The following is a 6000-nucleotide window of genomic DNA, read 5'->3' on the forward strand; positions in this document are numbered from 1 at the left end:
ATACCACAGGGTCATGGTTTCACTACAGCCCTTCCAGTCACCAAATGAAAACCAGCTGGCTGCATCAAGTGCATTGGTGGACTGCAATGTCATCCCTACAAAACAACTTTCTGCACAATTCCTGCAAAAAAGACATCCAAATCTATTTTCTCAAGCAGACACCTTTCTATAGCCAATTTAATACTTAGAAGGGTGCTGTTAAAATCTGAAAAATTAACACAGTGGAAGGGCAATACAGGAGTGTGTAACAGCAAAGGAACCAGCATGGATAGGATTGCATTGCAAAGGAAAAGTAAAGGTGCACACCCATCAGATGTAGGCTCACAGGAAAAGACTCCACAAGGCAAGGATCTCCAACCAGAGATCCTTCCTCAGTGGCAGTCAGCCCTTAAATGAGATCTAAAAAAGGTGCAGCCAGGCTCCACCCCTTCAGTCTCAGCTGAATTGCCTCCACCTGTGCTCCCAGGGCTGACCAGGTTCTTTCCCACGTGCTCAATCAGTGGATCAGGCCAGGACTCAACAGTTACCACACAAGTGTTAATGATTATTTGATGTTATGGGATTATTTGGCCCTCCCTGTGCACTAGCACCACTTGCTCCCTGGTTGCTGCAGTGACTGTTTTACCTCCGGGGACGAACAACACGAGTCACATGTACAGCAACCACAAGTTCTGACAGAGTCTGGAGCTCTCAATTCATTTGCCCTGCTACTACCTGTTCCTTATATCTAGTGGAAACTTAATGTATTTATGGGTTTTATAGAAGATAACAATCTTGCAAGTTTTGTTTTGATCCTCTGTCCTTAACAACATAACCCTAACATTTCTCCAATGCTGAGGCTGAAAATCTGGCTAATTTTTCGTGGTACATAAAAAGGTAGGACTGTTGCATTTTTAGACCATGCCAACACTTTGCAAGAGAAAATTAAAAACAAAAATGAACCAGCAAGAGATAAAAGAGAAAATTATCTCCAAATTTCAAGTGCTTACACAAAAAAATACTAATAAAAGCATTCAAAAATTCAGAATATTGCACACAGCATTAATAAAGGTTTCTACTTTCTTACTGCTCACCTTTAACACAATCACAAAAAGAAGGGGCAAACTCAAGGTCCGGAGCCAGCTCATTATCAAATCTGGTTAATCTCATGTTCCTTTAAGTGGAGTTTTAATATTATTTAAAGGAAGAGAAAGTAGGGACATCTATTACTGGAAGTCTATCATCTGGGCTAAAATTAAAAATAACAGCAAATCTTATTAACTTTTTTTTTTCCCTTTCTCTCTGAATTTGTGAATGTTTCTAATAACTGCCCTAGACAGGTGTAACTCCCTAATGCAATAGAAAGCACAACAACGATAACAGAATAGCACAGTCCAAGGCTACAACAAGTGAGGATACACCCAAATGTAGAAACAAAGGAAAGAATCTCCTTACCTTTAAGACCTCACATAGGCAAAGATCTCCAACTAGAAACCCTCACCTCCACTGCCAACCCTTAAATGAGGTCTGGGAAGGGATGGATCCTGGCTCCAGCCCTTGTGGTCACTCAACAGATTACTTGCACCTGAGCTCCCCTGGTTTGGCCCTGCCTTCCCCCCAGGTGCTCAATCACTGCTTCAGGCCATGACTTAGCATTTCCACTATAAAATGTAAGGCACCAAAGTATTCCAAAGATCAATATATGAAACAAGGGAATTTTTTATCTCCAAGAAACAATAGGGAAGGTTTGTTTTACTTTCACAATCAGTATATTAGTTATTTTTTCTCTTTTTGTATTTTTCTTTTGTAATCCCTAGATGAGTTTACTATAAAATTAATTATGGTGAATAGCGTTGAAGATAATGAATTTCATTTCAATCATATTCAAATGAGATGTATGAGGAGATGTTGTAATAAGAGACTCCTTTAAAAGTTCACAAACATGTACTGTTTCTGATTACTATAGTCCTATATCTGGAGATAAATTCTCCTCAGACATAGAACTTTAAACTTCTGAAGGCAGTTAAAGGGAGTGCATATTCTAAAGTTTCGGAAGAGTTTTAAATCTTATCCATATTTTAAGTTACTCGGGCCCAAAACAACAAATTTCTATCTTTCCATCATTACAAGTTTTACCTTTCTCCTTCATTTCACTAAGCTACATTTTGTGTGAATCCTGTGCTTCAGCTTCTGTGGGAAGTCCATGTTTTTAGTACGGAGATTGAAAACATGGTCTTACATCAGAACCAGGTAGGGTTTCAATAAGGAGCAGAGGTTTTTTTATTTGTACTGACCATCTCATCAGACAGCATTTACTGCTTCTGATTCTTCAATACTATTATATTAATGATAAAAATACTAAGCGCAGGATTTTCCTGAATTATTTTTCAAAGCATTATACAAATACTTTGCAAATTGCTTGTAAAATGCCCTACGTTCATCATCAAAACAGGCATCATTTTCCCCTTCTTTAATTACCTAAAATTTATAGTAGCACATATGCTCTTCTCTGTGTGTGTTTTAATCTAGAATTCACGTGCATTAAGGAAAAAAAAAAAAAAAAAAAGCTTCAAACTCTACAAATCAAACCACCTCCAACTTACAAATTCAACCACTTCCTAAACTTATAAACATGATATTTGCTCTTATATATTGTTACTGATTGCTTCTTCACATCAAAATTTCATTTTTACGCTGCTGATACATTTCATATTTCATGGCTCAAAGTAATTCACCAAACTGAAATGCAGAATTAACTGCCCACTGCTTTGGCTTCTCTATCACAAGTGGATAAAGGACAAGTTTTCTAACAAGATTACACTGACTTCAGTGGTCACAACGCTTAATTTCCTATTTCTGCTTTTTCAGTCCCACTTCCCACAAGAAATACCAGAGTATTACTATTATTCCCACCAGCATTACTAAGCAAGATACATAAAATTTTAGTTACTTGCCTTGAAGGAAGAGATTGAAACCATAGTAAGAAAGATAACTTAAATGTATTATTTATATACAAGAAAAAGAATTTGCAGCATATCATCTTTTCCTGTTTTCAGACCTCTAGATGAATGGCTCTCCAGCACCTGCAATGCATTCATCCCTCAGGAGATGATTCTTGGCCTAAAAACAGTTCGACTTAAGGACTGTAGTATTAGCTGGAGACTAAGTGATTTCCATAAATGTTCTGCAGTTCATTCCAAACATGATATAATTGAGCTCAGACTTTTTAAACCACTGGAGAAAGCTCATCTTATTCTTCAGACATCTGAGAAAGAAGAGAGGTGAGAATTACAGATTGATTTCTGCAAGTTACATCAGAGTGAGCACTAAACATTATTGGAACATACCATGCTTGTAATTCACAGAGACATAATTTCTAGACACATATCAGTAAGTCACTGCTAATTACATACAATAAATCAGAGATGCAGCCTCATCAGTGTATCAATAGAAGGAGATACATTGCAAATACCGGGCTGATGTGCTACTGACTGGAGATGTATTACTTCTGCGTAATACATCACGTATAATAACAGCAGCTTACATTTTAAAGCAGCTCTTGCTTTTGATGACAGTAGATAATTATAAACAGTGAAATCTGTTTGCATACAATTCAAAAAAAAAGGTTGAATTATTTAACAGCAGCAAAGCAGCAGCACAAATATGCACACACAGGCTGTATTCGCAGAAATTGCCACAATTATTTTCCCCTTTTAATCACAACAAATTATTTGAATAGTATTAGTAAAATACAAATAGGCTTTAAATCTAAATAAACAGATGGAAAGCCAGCGAGGAAAATTTTTCCGTTTCTTTATATCTTAGCACCCGAAGCAAACCTTGAGTTGTCTGTGAAGCAGTTCAATGTGGACTTTCATCGCTGCTGTCACTGTTTTAGCATTAATGTCCTGATATCAAGTAGTAGAGACTTCAGAGACTCAGGCCAATATAAAAGCTTTGCAGTATGAAGCAATTTTATGTCACTACTCTCTTACTTTCAGAATTGGCTGCAAATAAGAGTCTAAGGATGATTTAATGTGTCCTCAACACAACGGCCATGGTTTAACAAAATAAACACATCAGTCTTTAGCAGTTATTTATGACTGGAAGAAAAGCAAGAAAGAGCTATAAGCCTAGTTCTGGAAAATATTCTGAAGGGAAATAACTAAACGTATGGAAAATGTTTTTCATTACATGTTGCTGCATTCCACTTGCCAGTAAAGTAAAATCCCAATTAATATTCACAGGAGAAATTATTAGAACTAAAATCTTCCAAATAAGGTCCCAGGATATCACTGCTAAAGTGCAGGAATTCAGATCTGACTACATACCAGCAACTGGTACTTGTACTGCATTTTAGAAATAAAATGTCTTCAGCGCTCACAGAAAAGCCTCACTAATTTAAGATAGAAAAACATAAATGCTGATAACTCACTTGTGATAACTTGGGCCCTGCAGTGGTTACTGCTGTAGAATTTGGCTCTATAGCACTGATGCCATTCCCTGTTAAATCTGCTCAAAGGAGTGTCAAATATTTTGCTAAATATCTTGTCTAAATCAACTCCTTCAGCAGACAATGGATCTTCACTCCCAAACTGGGGACTTTCACTACAGTCTGGATTGAGTGTTTGCTATCAATGAGATATGCAACTCTGGCATGCAGACATTCAGGAATATTGGCTTTGTTCTTGCATCAATAAGCTGTTTGTTTGCAATGAGGCCAAACTTAAAACACCTGCTTATATAACTGCAAGGATAAATTGATTCAAAAGTCATCCTGACACAGGACTGGGTGGCAGTCTGATAAACTGGATTGATGTCAATGTCTTTCAAATGCTTCTAGCTGATCTGTCTTTGCAGTGAGAAGAGACTGGCATAAATGAAAATGGTGCATGTGTACCTTCAACCACCATGATAGGAACTGGATGAAAAATGAGATATCTCACAACAGACTCTATTGGAGATACAACACCAATTATGTCTTCTTAGTGTAGATGCTTTTTCTCTTGCTTATCACTGTTATCTGTAGCCTAAAGATTGGGACAACTTTATTCCTCTTCATGTAGCTTTTTAATACATTTTATACTGGCTACTGGAGGGAGTCAGGAAAAAGCCTACTTTGTGGAAAGAAGAAACAAAGCTCTCTTCTGAGTGATACTATTGCACATTTTAGAGTTGCCAAGTCTTATCATGAGCTGAAAAATCCGATTAATCCCGGGGGTGGAAATTAAGAGACTGAGAAAAAAATTTCACAAATCCTATCTGTAGTTTTGTTGTAACCTTCTGGCTGTGTGAGATGTTTAGAAACAAGTCCTGCTTCTCCCCTGTTACTTTTAAGACAGCTAAACTCAACACAGAATGTCAACATGGAGTTCTTATTTTTGTTTTAATTACGCAAATTGTGATTAGTGGAAACCATGCCTACAGCAACACAGCATTTGTTTAAAGTTTAATTTACAGCTCTCTACTATCTGCACTGGACAACCTGAAATCATAAATATATACTTAAGAAATTTACACAATAAAAATATTCCTTCCATAAAACTATCTTCACTGTTACCTCTCCGGTTTCCCTACTTTACAATAGAATACTTTTGGTGGGAAAAAATGTCAGTTATTTTCATCAGCAATTGATAAGAGACATCAGCACAGAACTGAGCTTTTACTATACCTATCATACCCTCCCACTTCTTGAAAAAGCAACCAGAGATTTCTTTCAGTGAAGTTACTGACTGGTATTAAAACATAAACGTGCTTTAGGCACAGAGGTGTAACTAACATTGAAAAAAATATCGCCATCATCACCATATGGTATCACCATCTCCTTAGTATCTTGGGTTTATGTATATAACGTGTGGCTTTGTTAAAAAAAAAAATAGAATATATATAAGTGGTTATCTTATTCCAGTCCCCTTTAACAAAGTTTGAAAATGAGTTAAGATATTCTTATTGTAAAATTATTCAAATTTCAAGAATTCTCAGAACTGGAATCTACATGTTATTGTCTTCATACTGATTTTT

General features: G+C 36.5%; 1 long non-coding RNA gene across 1 annotated transcript in view; it reads right to left on the bottom strand.

Annotated features, from left to right (window-relative positions):
* Positions 1 to 1458, bottom strand: part of LOC122176003 — a 39237-nt gene extending 37779 nt beyond the window's left edge. Inside the window, exon 1 of the long non-coding RNA XR_006177600.1 lies at positions 1435 to 1458. This is a non-coding gene — a long non-coding RNA (uncharacterized LOC122176003). The remainder of the gene's footprint in view (positions 1 to 1434) is intronic.
* Positions 1459 to 6000: the final 4542 nt, after the last annotated feature.

This window comes from Lagopus leucura, unplaced genomic scaffold (assembly GCF_019238085.1).
Source record: "Lagopus leucura isolate 7727_CA_CO unplaced genomic scaffold, USGS_WTPT01 Super-Scaffold_760, whole genome shotgun sequence".
In the NCBI taxonomy this organism is placed as follows: Eukaryota; Metazoa; Chordata; class Aves; order Galliformes; family Phasianidae; genus Lagopus; species Lagopus leucura.